Below are 15,122 nucleotides of genomic sequence, written 5' to 3' on the forward strand. Positions count from 1 at the left end.
TCTCGGCAAGTGATCACGAGTACAACGCGTTCGAAGTGGTTAATACTACTCACCGGTGTGCACCAACCCGGCGTTCCTTCTGCGTGTGGAACGTATCGAACATGTGAACATCGGGAAATCCATCGAAACTCTTGGAACAAGTAGATTCCCGTTGATTGGTGCTTCGGGAAAAAGTGTGATAAGCTCCGCCGTTTGACACAACGTTTATGCGCCCGGGAGAGGCATGCGACATAAAGACAAAGTATAAATCAGGAAGAATCAGACTGCGCGGTGCGATAATAAAAGTGAAGCTCGCGGTTGGCAGAGCCTAGTCGACGAGGTAAATGAAGATGGAGACTTGGCTATAAACTTTTCACCCGGAAAATCGGGACTCTATATTTTTCTTTGCTGTTGTAAGGAGGTGCGTTAAAGGGCTATTCTATTCCTGATGAGCTTTTCGCGAACATTACCGGTCGTGTCAAGCATGCAGAGGGGTCGGTATGCAGGCGCCAGCCCAAGGTCTTCTTTCTCTTTGCTATAATCAGCAAAGCTCATCAGGCGTAGACTGGCGGAAGCCATCCGCACTGCCGGGGACTAACCCCCAAGTCAGTTCGGCTTCAAAGCGGGGAGAGCGACTGTATACGCTGTTATAGAGGTCGTGGATGCGGTTCATCAAGCCGAGGCATACAGCCACCGACCTAGACGGAAAGTGCTCCTCATAACGTTTGATGTCAAAAGTGGCTTTAATTCTGATGGACAGATGTGCTAGATATATTAGAAAACTCATTCCACGTGCGAAACTATTTCTTGCGGATATTGATTGATTATTTGGAAGACCGCTCCCTGCTCTATGAGACGTTAGGGGGATAGTCTGCTAAGACTCGACATGCCAGAAGAGCCGCGCCTGGTAGGTTATGCAGACGACGTTGAGACACATGTTGCCGGACGCACTATTGAACAGGCGCAAAGAAAGCTTGGCATATTAATGCAACGCTTACCCGTCGCATGGATGACTTCTCATGGCTTCAGCCTTGTGCTGAAAAAACCGAAGTAGCCATCTTGATCAGAAAGAAAATCCCGACCCTGTGTCCCATCGATCATCAAGTTGATTATAGAGTCAAAACTAGCTGCTAAATACCTTGGTTTAATGGTTGACTCATAGATTAGCTTCTTGGAGCAAATCAAAGCGCCAGCGAACAGGGTTGTAGTTGGAGTATCGATCTTGAGTTGGTTAATGGTGAATGTTGGGGCCCTGTATCTATCAGATATCTTTTTATGGGAGCAACGCAGTCCGTTCTGCTCTATTACGTGGAGGTATGGGCTCATGTCCTTGACAAGGAGGTGTATCGCGTCTTGCTCAAATGCTGAAACTCTCTCTTGGCATAATGAGCCAAGAGGCAGATGGACTGCGCGGCTCATCGACAATTTAGACCCGTGACTGAGCTGAATGTATGGTGAGATTGATTACTTCCTTATCCAACTTCTAAGCAGGCATGGAGGTTTTCATTCTTACCTGCACAAGATTGGGAAGGCACGATGTCCTGATTGTATGTTCTGCAATGGAGTGGTAGACGAGACCAATGACATCTTTTTCCCTTGTGAAACATGGTATGGGTTACGTCAGCAATTTTATGCAGACAGAGGGAACTCTCTCCAGACAACATTGTCAGAAAGATGCTGAGGAGTCCTGGTAGATGGAGTCGTGTTGCGCATTATGTTCGGACTCTTCGTGTTCCCAACAAAATGGAGCTCGACCGGCGGAGGGATCGAATGGCAAGGGGTTCCCTGAATTACGAACTCCGTTCTTTCTGTTCCTTCCCGTTGGTGAAAGGATTTGTCTGACTTGAAGGTATTCGAAGCCAGAAAAGCGGGAGGCCTAGCCCGAAGTAATGTGTCAAACGGTTCCGGGCTAGTTCTCTGATGACAGGGAGGTGTAATGTGGGTGGTCTAACGGCGTACTGTTGCGGGGTTCAACACTCGTAAATGTATTCACCTACCCTACTCCCAACACAAAAAAAAAACGCTGACCGAGCCTTCCGAAATTCAAACTGTCTATTTGAAAAGTAACTGCCACAACTAATTGTTAGCTGGAACTGGTTATATACTATCTACTGGAGAACGTTGTCTATTGTATTCAAAAGACAGAGGGGTCTGTAGGGAATTAGTTCGCTTATCCGCCTTTCAAGCTTCCATATCAATACCAACTTCTGTATTTTTTTCTTTGCGAGGAAAGGTCCCTCGTTTAGACAGTGTGTGAACACTTGTGCGAACATGCTTGATACCATCCTCATTGTTATTTGCAGCGCCCTATTGGGGATTCGATCAATACCAGGGCTGCGTTATCCCAGATTCTTTTTGCTGCGTCCAGAACTTCGTCTGCGATTACAGGAAATATGTCTGCGGCGCTTAGTAATCCTTGGATAGGTAGATAGATAGATATCCTTGGAAAGGTAGTTTCCGGGTGTTGGGAAAACAAGGTCGAAACTCTTTCACGCAGCAATCTGGGGCACAGAATAGAAAGAAGTTTTTTATCTTTCACTGCCAACATAATCGATTTGTGTACAAATTCACATTGGTCAGAATTTGCCTCATCACAGAGTCACTTGAAGCAATAGCTTTTACTCTTTGTGATGGTTGGTTGAATTTTCCCCACGCGTGGTTATACCCGAGTTATTGTTATTCATATTTCGGTGTTGACTTCGCCTTCTGGCCTTCAAGCACACCGTACGGCTTTTCGCTATTTCAGCGTTCCACCAATAGTTGGGAGTCCGCTTTTGAGTGTGTACGCTTTTTTGCACGGAAGCATCACATGTTCGATATAATTGTTGGGACACCTTATCTACAGCCATTCCAATAAATTCAGTTATCCATCGCAGCACCTCCAGAAATGTAGTGTAGTGTTTCTGCTCTCTTTAGGTTAGCATCTATTGTTCTGAGCCGCTTATCGATGGTGATATATATAGTATCGCCTAGTGAGCACATGTACACTTCTCCCTACCATGACAGTGACCATCGAGTTACTTATGAAAGTTAAATCCTCGACAGAGCTTACTTCTTTACACCTAAATGTGTTTACGTTCCCGACAGGGTGCTGTTTAGGCAGGAGAACATCTCATAGAATTCTTCCTTTTTCATTTGTATCCCCACTTCACTGCACTCAGGCTCTTCACATCCGTCGCCTGCATATCTTCCAGTTTCAATTGGTCTCTGAATGCTTTGTAGAATTCCTCTTTAGTGGTGGCCTCTTCAAAATCTTTATACTCTATCACAACTAATGGCGACATATGCGGACGGTGCCTTGTTCGCTGAGTGAAGCCTCGGAGTTCTTTTGTAAGTTGTCGTCATCCTTCTTCTCGATAATTTGAACAGTAGTCCCCCTTTTTCTGTTCGCCTAATTCGCGCCATATTGCTGCTAAACTCTTTCAGTGCAAGATCTACCTTAACTCTGCGCAAGATGTCAGCATAGGACGTGCCCTCTTTCGCTGTTATCACCAGCGTTTCTTGGCGGTTTCATTTTCGAATTATCCTCTCGGCTTCGCCTCGTCCTCTTTTAGGTTTGATCAGTACCGGTCTTTCTATCACGCTTATATGTAGCACTGATGAAGGGAACAAGTGGTTCCCGAAATATCGGTCTATGCGAATAAAATAAATAATACTATCGAAAAAAAACGAAAACCGTCTAATTACTTTCAATAATATAATTGTTAGAAACACCGGAAGATTATACTTGGAACCATTCATACTTGAAGCCTCGAGCTTCCGGTTTTCGACTTGTTTCTGCTAAAGGATAGAATTCTGTGACGTCAAAATTGGTCAAAACTGAAATTTCCCAGTCCTTAGACATGTCCACCTTGCTTCTTATATTAAGCGAACAGGAGGTAATCCTATGTCAGGAAATCATTGCAAGAAAGGAAACTGAATAGACGATTAATTGCATTGACGGATTTAAATTTCACAGGACACACTAACAAAGACAACACTACAGTACGTATACCTTGATGAAAATTCCCTTTGGACTTGCGCTTCTAATTCAACATAATTCCATGACAAAATATCCTTTGATAATTTAATTGAATCTGAGGTGTTAAGTAAATCAGATATATTTGCGTTTCGTTGTTGTCACTGCCGGATTCAGCTTCGAGAAGCTCTTTGTTCTGTAAAGGTCATCTGTATGGTCTTGCCTCCCGTGCTCCCATAGATGAGGTAGGGAGTGAAATGATATTCAGCTGTCGTTCAAGGTAAATTAATTGAAAATGCCTGGAAGATTAATGAAAAAGGATTATCAGCTTATGCGCTCTCTCTTTGTTGTTTCCTGGCAACAAATGGCTGTCACCGGAAAAAGGAAGTCCTTGTCGGGAAAGGATGGTGAGTGGGCGTACGGAAATTGGAAAGATACTACAGAATTGTTGGACGTATATTAAAAATGTTCAAAAGGGTCGCTTGTAATGAGTAAGGTGTACTTTGACCTGTAGATTTCATCACAGGTTAATGTTGATTGCATGACAGTCTTTGTGAAAAGTTTGACAAGTATTTTGACGGAACTATTCGTGCATGGTAGGATTAAAGTATAATAGTTTCTGATTCAAGAATTTGCAGAAAGGAATAAGAGAATCCTTTCAACTTCGAACAGATAGTTTTCAAACTCGGAACAACTGATTTAAGCCACCCTTAAATTTTGATAATAGTAGTATTGCTAGTTTTCTGAAAACCTAATGGGATCTTTCTCAATTTCTTGTCGGGTATTCCCTGGAAAATAGGTGAAAGTACTTGGTAGTAGTTTAGTTTTCTCCGGTCAATTTTTTTCATGTAGTGATTCAGTTTGGACGATGAGATCTTCTATTACTAAAGGCAAATTTACTACCTTCAGTCTGGGTGGGATGAATTAAGAAATATGGAAAATGGATCCATGAATATAAACGATTAGGAAAATCTTTTCAAATGTTTGTCTACTTGTTACTGCTTAGTGCCGTGCAAGTGATAACCGCACAGCAGCAAGCCGAACACGAACATCCGTAACGGTTGAGAATTTATATTATTCCTACAGATTTCTGGTCATTTATGGTCCCTTCTTCTCTTTTTGTGACTATGACAGACCAGACCATATTATCAGTATCCCTCAGATATCTGCTTAGTAATTTCAGAACGGACATATGGCAGTAGGATAATTCATCTTTCTACTTGCTTATGGCATCAAGCCTATAGCAAAGTACAGTCTCGCTTATTATGGACGTGTACATCCCCTCAACCTGTTGTGGTGAAAGTCCTCAAGTCTGCAGGATCTCTAATATTATTCCTGGATATGATGCATCTAAGTTCGGCTGTAGTCACGAAAGTAACAAAACAACAAATATTGAATACTAACACGAGGTCCATTTGTAAAATCAGGTTCCCAAGTCCGTACTAAATTCGTTCCATCTAATCTGATCCTTCGATGTACCAGTTTCATTTAATAACCGACCGGACCTAAAACCTCCACCTGGCCGCTACTGATTACATCGGCTTTCAGCAAAGGTATGCCCCTTTTGATCCTGTAGACCATAGCACGTCGGACTACTTCTGGATCAAAAGCAGGAACACCCAAAAATACCTGCATGGCGTCGGTCGAAACCGTGCGAGATATAGGAAGGCATCCTAAAAATGCCACTCGCTGGTAAGCATAGAGCAGGTTCATGACCTGCAGCGACAACGCAAACTCATTCAACAAAGGGGACCCATACGCAGAATATGTAACAAAGAGTCCCACATATATGGATCCAGCAGCTCTCTTGTTATACCCCATTCACTCCTCATTACACGTCCCAACGTGATCACCAATTTATTTAACACGTCCTGCGCTTAACCAGATGTGACAAGTGACGAACAACGTAAGTTGCCTTTCGGCAATATCGTCCTGATTTTTTCCGCGATACCGACTTTAAGAGACAACTCATTAACGATGCGCTTGTACTCAGTAACCCACTGCTCCAGCTCAGGTCAGCTGATTCTCTCAACAAGAATCCGGATAATTAAGCTCACCCAACAGGCAATCATCATTTGGTTTCATATAAATTCTATAGATCCCTGTGGGCAGTCACGTTCCATTAACCCTCACACGCTCACTGACACCTTCGACAAATGTTTTCCTGCCATGGAGGTAGTTGCTCCACAGAGTTAGCTCCTGGCAGTCACACCAATTAGATTGACCAATTTAGGTAATCAAATGTGCCTTTGATGTCTATAAAGATTTCAAGGACGTATTTGCTAACACAATACAGAACAAAGTTTTAGACACGCATTAAGGCACCGTCGGTGGATCTGTTAGTTCGGAAGCCGATGAAGGGTGGGATGTTTTTACCCTCAGGCACTGAACCTTAACCTTCTCTAGGATCTTGCCAATAACCGAAAGGAGATATGGCCTTGTATGATCGATGACTGCTGCTATCCTCCTTTGGTGACTTCAGTGGTCCTCTTGTGAATAACAATCATATAAACATAAAGGAGATCGCCCTCAGATGGCTTTGCACATCTTACTAGTTATCCCATCCCAGCCAAGTAACTTCCTCAATCTCGCAACACTGCAGAGGAGAAATTTCTTTCCCTACAATAGAGCGGTCATCATAAGACATCAAAAGCTCGGATCACGGAAATAGTTCATCCAGCAAGGCATAAACACTGTCATGCGATGACAGCATAGGCTTTCCATTTACCTTGAAGCTGGTAGTGCCGTGACTTCGTTTCCCCTCGCATATGTAGTAGATTCTTCTCGCTCTCGCTATACTTACTATCGAAACGCCTCCAGTCTCCTTTCTTCGATTGTCTCTACATTACTTTATAATAGGTCACAGCTCGCCAATATTGGCCGACATTAACAAGGGAATCAACATTACACTTGTGATCCGCTCTAAGGAATCTCTTCCTCAGGCCCCCTTCGTAGTCGACCACCACATAACATGCTTCGAGGCTCTTCGTTCGGACTTAATCAGCATGTCATCGTTCACGGCACACATGCATTCCTTCCACAATTCAACTTTCTGATCCACTAACAGAAGCACTTACTCAGAGATGGGAGAGCGTATGCAGCGGCGCTCCCCCTTTCTACCGCATCACTTCCGTTTCGCTACGCCGCTTACTGTCGTCAATCAGCCATACGAAATAGAGCTTTCCATTGCTGTTATCGTCAGCTTAGAAATCCGCGATGTAATACACTTTTCATTGTCAGTTAACCGAAATTCACGATGAAGAGCGGAGTGGGAGGTATCAGACGGGATCGTCGGAAGGATCGGGAGCATACTGTTTGAAGGTTGGGGTCTCACCGTACTTGCTTACCTTTAATAAGATTAAGATTTTCACAATTCACAAAATTTCGACCAGAAAACTGGAAATGGTGAGTACCGAGAATGTTTACAGAAAATCATAAGAAATGTGCCCATCAGCGTTTGTAAAATGGGCAGGAAACAAGGAAAAATTTGTAGACTACATTGTTACAGGTGGCGTACCGCTGCCGTATCATTTCTGTCCTGAAACCAAGAAACGATCATTTGAACGGCGTCACTCGACTTCACCAAAGCCTAGAAAATTTAAAGAAATTCCGTGTGCTGGCAAAGCCGTGATGAACCCTCCTGGACAAACAATCAACTCTGACAGACATTGAGACACACTAAAAACCCCAAGCGGGTGATTCAAAGCCGCCAAAGAGGAAGACTGTCTAAAGGTATGAGGCTACTCCATGACAACGCATGAAGCCTGCGTTCAAACGCGAGAACTTCGGCTGAACTGTCATGGCCCACCTCCTTTCAATGGGGATGGAGAATTCCGATTTTTCTGCAATTTCTTCACAAAATAATAAGCCAGAGTCAGTTTCTGAACGTTCCTACCTTAATTGCCACCGCCATCGTTTAATCACTTCACTGGAAATGTATCAGTTATTTTTTTTTTAAATGGCACACTAATGGAAGTTTGTTTACCTTAAAAACTGCTCACTAAGAACACTTGACGAGGTGCGAACCATTCGCATTAGGGATGTACCTCAACTACACGGCTCAGCCGACTTTTCCCGAGACGACCTCCGTCCTACAGCTGTACAGCAACATCCCAGCATCCTGAAGCGCAATATTTCGCTTTAGCCAGAAACGAGCGCTAGGAATGCTTTGCAAAAAATACAACATGATGATATCTATGCATAAACAATAACAAGAAAGGTTAATGATCTTTTTTGAAATGTTAGAAAGTTTCTATCTTAACTTTGAATTATTTAAATGGTTTAGGGTTTAGGGTTTTGTAGGAAGTTAACAGGTCAAAAAATTTTGCAAACAGAATTAAAAATGAAAGTTACATTTTAAAGTTAATATTTTAAGGGAGTTAATTAGAAGATAAGTAAATGTGCTGCATACAGGGAAGTGAATCTATCATCCGCTCGTGAGAGGACAAAGTTTAGGAAGTGATGCGGATGTCGGGAAGCCGCGGACATTACATTTCATAAAAAGTACGGGAAGAGCATTGCTATTTTTCTTCCTTCCCTTCTTTCTATTGAGCATCTGGTTCAGTTTTGTTAACATCACTGTGCAGGTGTTAAGCCTACAGTACATGTACAACACAAACAGCTATGATGAACCGGGATTCGCATCTGGAGCGTTGAAGTTAACTGGCTAACGTTCAATCAACTCGATCTTCATCAGCTATTTGATGAAGATTCTGTAAACTGTTTGATGAAGACTCTGGAAACGGATACGTTGGGCTAGTTTTGGAGAAGGTTGTTTTAGAGCCAACATCATGCATAACAGAGTCGATCACATAACTTATTTAGGCGATAGGAATATGCTTATTGTGAAAAGGTTGTATTGTAGAGCCAGTAGCTCATTAAATAGCGTTAATGGTATTTTCCACGATTTCCGAAAATTTGTATCTACATCCTTCTAAAAGGATTTTTTTGCTTCACAAGAGGAGGGATGCTGAAGTTATAACGTATTTCTCTCCTGCTTGGAATTTTCCCAGCTATCGGTAACTCCTGTGGCCGTGATATTATTTCCTTGAAATTCGATCAAATAAACCAGGGCAAACAATAGTAAATTATGTCACCTATTGGTTTACTTTCAAATTTGGGGTAGCATAGAGAACCTAACAGAAGAGAGAAAATTCCAATTGTAAATTCGATGGAAGGATTTGATATTTTATTTGACTTTATCGGAACCCTAACTAATCTACACTCTTTACGGCGAATTCGTCAAATTTTTTCCCACATAGCCGTATAACACCAGTGCCTTTGAATCCTTCACATTGTTTTCCATTCGACCTCTTTTCCTAGCAATAAAAATTCTGTCAGGTTTTTTCGCGGGCGCACGTTGCCTGGAGCATGTCTAGTATAAAACTTTATGGCTTTTCGCATTCAGCTTCGGCTATTAGGGAGAACGAATTCGTCCACCAGTTGCGTTTTAAATTGCATTCAATCACAAATAGCAAACACAAGTAGCAATAATCTAAAAACATCCTAGTGAAAAGAACATCAACATCAACCAGGGAATTTCACTGAATTGAAGAAGGGTCATAAAGTTTATGATTAGGTAAACTAAACTAATTACAGGTGGACAGAAAACTAAACTAATTATATGTATACAAAAAATGTATTTAAACTTTTCGATGTTAATAATATAGAATAAGGGAAATTATAAAGAGGGAATGATGAATTTCCGAAGGAAACGTGGTGAAGCGAGTGCAGAACCTTTGCATACGCTCTCTAAAGGAAAATGAAACAAGATTAGGTGAGCAGGAGGAAAAAAGTGAATTCTAGATACGCAACGACATAAAACTTACGTTTCCATACAAAGAATTCTCCCATTTTTTACAGTTCAGATATCCTAATGAGTATTTGTAAGGAACGTAAGTATCGAGAATGGCCGAAACGACCATCTCGATTGGCTATGGTCAACCACGAAGGCAGAGCACCACTGAAAAAGACAGGAGAGTCGTCTTCCGGCACATGGCTTGAATTTATATCGTGGAAAAAAACCATTGCACATATTCGACGTTCTTCGATCGGTGTTCCGCCATGTAGTTGCGAATACATGGCTGGGTGCCATCGACATACTGACACACCAATACATGAACCGAAAGGGTTGCGGGTTAGTACTTACTTCACGAATACGAGATTACAATCCGTGTCCCCTAGAAATTTGATTTGTTCATCTTATGTGTAGTCTTCTTGGGGTCGTCCTACTGAAATGACCCGCCACGCGCTCATACGCCTTTATTCTAGCCATGTTCGGGAATATGGGGGAGGGCGATGTTCATTTGGACACTTTAGTCCCTTGCATGTCGTCTACAAACGTTCTATGTATCCTTAATCTAATGCGTTCTACCACCCTTGAATCTGAAAATCAAGACGGCTCAAATCTTCAAAGCTAGCCCGCCCCTTACAACCGCTGATCTCTTTAACTAATCGAAGTAACTCTATTAACTTATTCTAAATTTTAGCAAGAGATTACTTCCAAAAAGGAATGCCATTTATTGGTTCTAAATAAACGTAAATTTATAATAAATAAACTGGTGGCTGCAAGCACGCAGTCATCCTTTTTGTAAGCAATCGGTGCGGAATTGCCCTCCAGGGATTAAGCTGAAATGAAACAGATGTGAGTACAACCGCCACTAGACTTCTATTTAGAGCCAATATTGAGCTAACAATTTTGCAATTTCTCATTGCGAAAATTTCGACAGCGCACCCATGTACTTTATGGGATGTGGCACAAAACCAGTTCAAATCCGCGCGGTTAGGACGTAACGAGAAACGACCCCGCTAAGTGTGTGCTGCCTGGTGTGAGGTTTCCTCCTCAAATCGCAGTAACAATCAAAAGCCACGTTCAAACACTTCTGCGACTTCATGATCAGACATTTAGACAACAGCGATCAGCATCAGCTTATTGGAATATAGGTTGATTCTCCGCTGCACTTGACTCGTTAGACAAATGAACTGATTGATGCTTATCTATTAGACACGCATATGCAATTTCATAAACTTATATAGATGTCTAATTTTTGCTTGAGCGTTTCCTCTTACGCAAAATACATGTAATTGCGCTCAAGCATGGACATGCACATAGCATAGGGATGTAAAATATTAGGAATATGAAAGGTGAATCATGATTTTGTCCAAAAATATATAGTGATATTCTAAAAATTAATATTTATAAAGTGTTAAATTTTAATATGGTTGGGTCGGGGTGGGAAATAGGAAGCTAAAACTGGGATGATGGATATTAGGAAAAACACTACGTGTCGGGAAAAGAAAGGAGCCAGAGGGTACAGTTTTTCCATCAGCTCGACTCTAAACAATAGAAAAACAAGCTGACTTGCACATCGGGAAACCTCGGAGACTACATATTTCCAAAAGTTCTTTTGTGTTCCGAAACGTCCTTTTCTCTCTATAAATATATTTGGGCAAAAGCAAAATGGACTTCCGTTCGCCTTTTATAGTTTCTGTATTTCAATTACCACAAAGTGTAGGATGATATTAAAAGTGAAAATCAACTAAAAATGTTGTTTTGAAAGTTCGGCCGACTGCATGCTCAGTTTATTTTAATTAGTCATTTTTTGTCCTCGCAATTAAGTACTTGCATCTAACTTTCTGATGTTTAAATTTCGTTGCAATTTTCCAGCCTGAAGATGCAAATTGAAAACCACGTTAGAAAGTTCACCAGTTATTTTCGAAATCAGTTGAAAGTTTTGTACTATCTTTATACTGGGAGTAGGCATTTTATTTAAATCAGTTTCACTTTGCTAGAACCACATTTAAAATTTGCTCCACATGTTTCGAGTTGTCCCATTCAAGTCTTTTTAAAAGATATTTCCAACACTCATTAGCCAGTGATTGCCGTAGACCTTTCGGGCGTATTAAATGTCACTGCAAATCTGATATCGTCAACCTACGGTCTGTACGTCCTCACATCCTCCTACATTGGAAATAGGTGCTCGAAAAGTATCCCGACTAACAACCTTAATTTATTGGTGTCCTCTAAATGGATAGCATGAATAAAAGGATAGGCATTTAGAAATATTTGAGTGAATTTGAAGGGAACTCTAAGAGGATTGGCGTTGCCTAGAGAAGACCCGGTGAGCGGGAAGGCAAACGTTGATCCTTGCTTCCTTTTTTGTGTTTGTTTTATATAGGATTCTGGACGTTTCAGAATAAGCCATTGGAGTGCCAACATGATTGATGTTTGAAAATCCCTTTAAATATTAACGCACTAGCAAAATTTCCCCATCTGAATTTTCGGACACTTACCGTACCCTGATTAAGTGATTTATCATTCGTTCATTTTTGTTTGTTGTTAATATCCCGTTCATTATTGAGTTATGATAGGGGCCATGTCGTTTTAAAGGGTTCGTCCTTCTTCAAGCTAGACTTGGAGGCCTTCTCAAAGAGGAGATATTTTATTATAATCGATTTACAATGGTGTTTTCTAAAAGAAAATGGAAGAAGAGGGCACACGGATGGAAAGGGCCAGAAATACCTTTCATCTGCAGCTTGCGAACTTTTAGGGAGCGTTGTGGGGTTTATTGTGAAATCCTGTTGCCCTAGAAGCAGAAGTTTTCCTATATTATTAATGGCTTTTTGAAAACAATGATAAACGTTACAAATTTCTTTGTAGGATATTCCACATTTTTGTTTTTTTTATGTCTGGAGCTTGGATTTCTATGATGGAAAGTTTTTGCTTTTATTCAATTTAGAATTATTTATGTATTAACGACTATTATTTTATTATATTATATTTTCTTTTCAAATTATTCACGTATTAAGAACAATTTTCAATTTTCTATCAAAGGGACGATGACGGTGTTTTTAATGTATAAAGTTATAACAGTGTATTACTAAATTTTTGAAATTTATTGGAAAGTCTCCATAAGCTTACTCTACGGGTGCAATATTTTAAACGGTGCAAGCCATGTATGTATATCTGTGGCAGAGGAGAGGGAAAGCTTCTAAGTAATATCGCAGATTCGTTTATAATCGTCACTCGTAGAATCAGCGTTGTAGATACAAAATTCAGGCTTGAAGTGAAAATTATACGGGAATCAGCGATTGAGATAAAAATCATTCGAGTCGGGGATGAAAATTATCCGAGCCCTTAATAATGCATTTTTGTTCCAGCCTTCCGAGAAAACTCCACTCCACTCTCGGCAGGTTATTGCCCTAAGCATGGCATACACTTCAGTTTGAAAAACGGTCGCATAAAGTCCCAAGGTAAAAGCTAATTTTTCGTTTCTATTCGAAAGGTGGACTCCTGCTCCAGGACACTAAGTCCCCCACACACAACGCATAAACTGTGCTTGTTTCATCTTCACTCCTACATCACTTCATCAGAGAGTTGACAGGTTTTGCCCAAGACCATCCCTCCTGTCAATTAAATCAGCGGCGTGTTGTATATTTGTACGCACCGTTCCGGTATCTCAAACAACAACTAACAGAACCACGCCAACCGCATAAGCTTAGACGTTTATTGGTCGATTTTGCTGTTCAATAAGTAATTAGCCGATTAATACACCCCACAGAAGTGCTGATAGTACACCCCCTTTCGGGCCAGCCTTTAGTTGCTTCCGCTGTCAGTTAGCGATCAAGATCTACTTCAGTGCACAGCAAACTCTGCTTTCGCTAGGATAAATCCGCTTTATTAAAGTTTTATCGGCAGAACGCTTTCTGATGGCTGTACGAAGTTTTTGAAAAGGGACATAGTTAAATGATCCTTGTTAAATGATCAATGTCTACGAAACCACCGCGTTTTAGAATTGCGACCTCTATTTTTCAAACTAAAGAATGAAGAGCTAACTCACAAGACGCTCTACGCTGATAAACTTGTTGGTTTTCAATTAGTGTGTACGACCTTATCGCCTTCTCGTAAGTGTGACGCTCAACCAATCATTCCAGACATTTTAGCGAAAATGATGATAAGCTGGTCTGTATGAAGTTCTTTGGATTTGAGTAGTTATTTTTCCCAGGCCTAAGTATGGATACTATCTTAACCTTCTGCCAAAAGTTAGGCACGTAGCCCAGAACAACACCTACTTGAAAAATATTTATTATAAGTTGTTCTAAATACTCTATACCTTCCTCTGGCATCGTTGGATAGATGTCATTTTTACCTGGCGCTTTGAAGTGTTCAAAAGATATTATAGCAGCTCTCGTTTTATTGTTGATAACCAGCTCTCTTGCAGTATTCCTATTCACTTTGCAACACTTTCGCCAATTCTCTCCCTCCCACTTCTGGTATCTGTTTCCTCGGATGGTGTACCTCCAGATCCAACTCTAGAGATCGTAGAAGTTCCATCCGCTAAGAGAGTCCAACTTGGCCAAACCATTCATTTTAAGCACTTTAGACCACTTTGAAGTCTTCCTTTCGCCTATCAGTTCCTCACGGTATGCTCTAAAGAAATCTCGCTTCGAAAGTTTTATAGGCATCTTATATTCACGCTGTAAGTTCCTGAAGTTCAACTATCCTCAATTCTTTTACAAGCACGATTGAGAAATCGTCTCGATGATTGCTACAGTTTCAGCAATTCTCGATTCCACTAGGAAACTCTTCTACCGCGTTGGCCCCAGGTAATAGGTGTGCGATTCAAAGTTTCCAATTACCCAGGGAGCTCCAATTTGCTGCCAAAATGTTAATTGAATTTTGTCTAATCCATGTTCCTAAGATTTTATCTTTTGTTTTATAGTCTGTTCTCTTGCAACAGACTAAATTATAACGGTGATCTGACAGTGAGACCTCGTGTAGCAATGAGCGTAGGGATTTACCCTATATTGACAGTCGTGAGGTTAGCTGAAGTGGTAAAATCAAACAGATTTTATCCTCGAGGATTGCACAGTTACGAGTTCTCGACATTTTGATTCTGTAGGCACTACCATATCCCTTAGATTTTGTCTCGACGGGGGACGCGAAGAATCGTAGGACAAATGAGTAGAGGAAATTAGGATATTTCTCCTCTTGCCCATAATGTGGTATTGTAAGTCGACTGTAACTAAGTTTTGGCAACAGAGCATGGTTGTCTCGAACAATTTTTACATTAGGACCCAGGTTATTGACCTTTTGGATGAAAAATTCTAGCCCCCTTTACTGATCGAATACCATCCTTACTGTGAGTGGAAAAGGATGTTCATGGATCTGTTTCCAGATATTGAT

General features: G+C 41.1%; 1 protein-coding gene across 8 annotated transcripts in view; it reads left to right on the forward strand.

Moving 5' to 3' along the window:
- LOC119656582 (syntaxin-binding protein 5) overlaps nt 1-15,122 on the forward strand; it is an 863,788-nt gene that overhangs the window by 167,549 nt on the left and 681,117 nt on the right. The gene's annotated exons all lie outside the window — the stretch shown is intronic.

The sequence above is a fragment of the Hermetia illucens genome, chromosome 5 (genome assembly GCF_905115235.1).
Source record: "Hermetia illucens chromosome 5, iHerIll2.2.curated.20191125, whole genome shotgun sequence".
Lineage (NCBI taxonomy): Eukaryota > Metazoa > Arthropoda > Insecta > Diptera > Stratiomyidae > Hermetia > Hermetia illucens.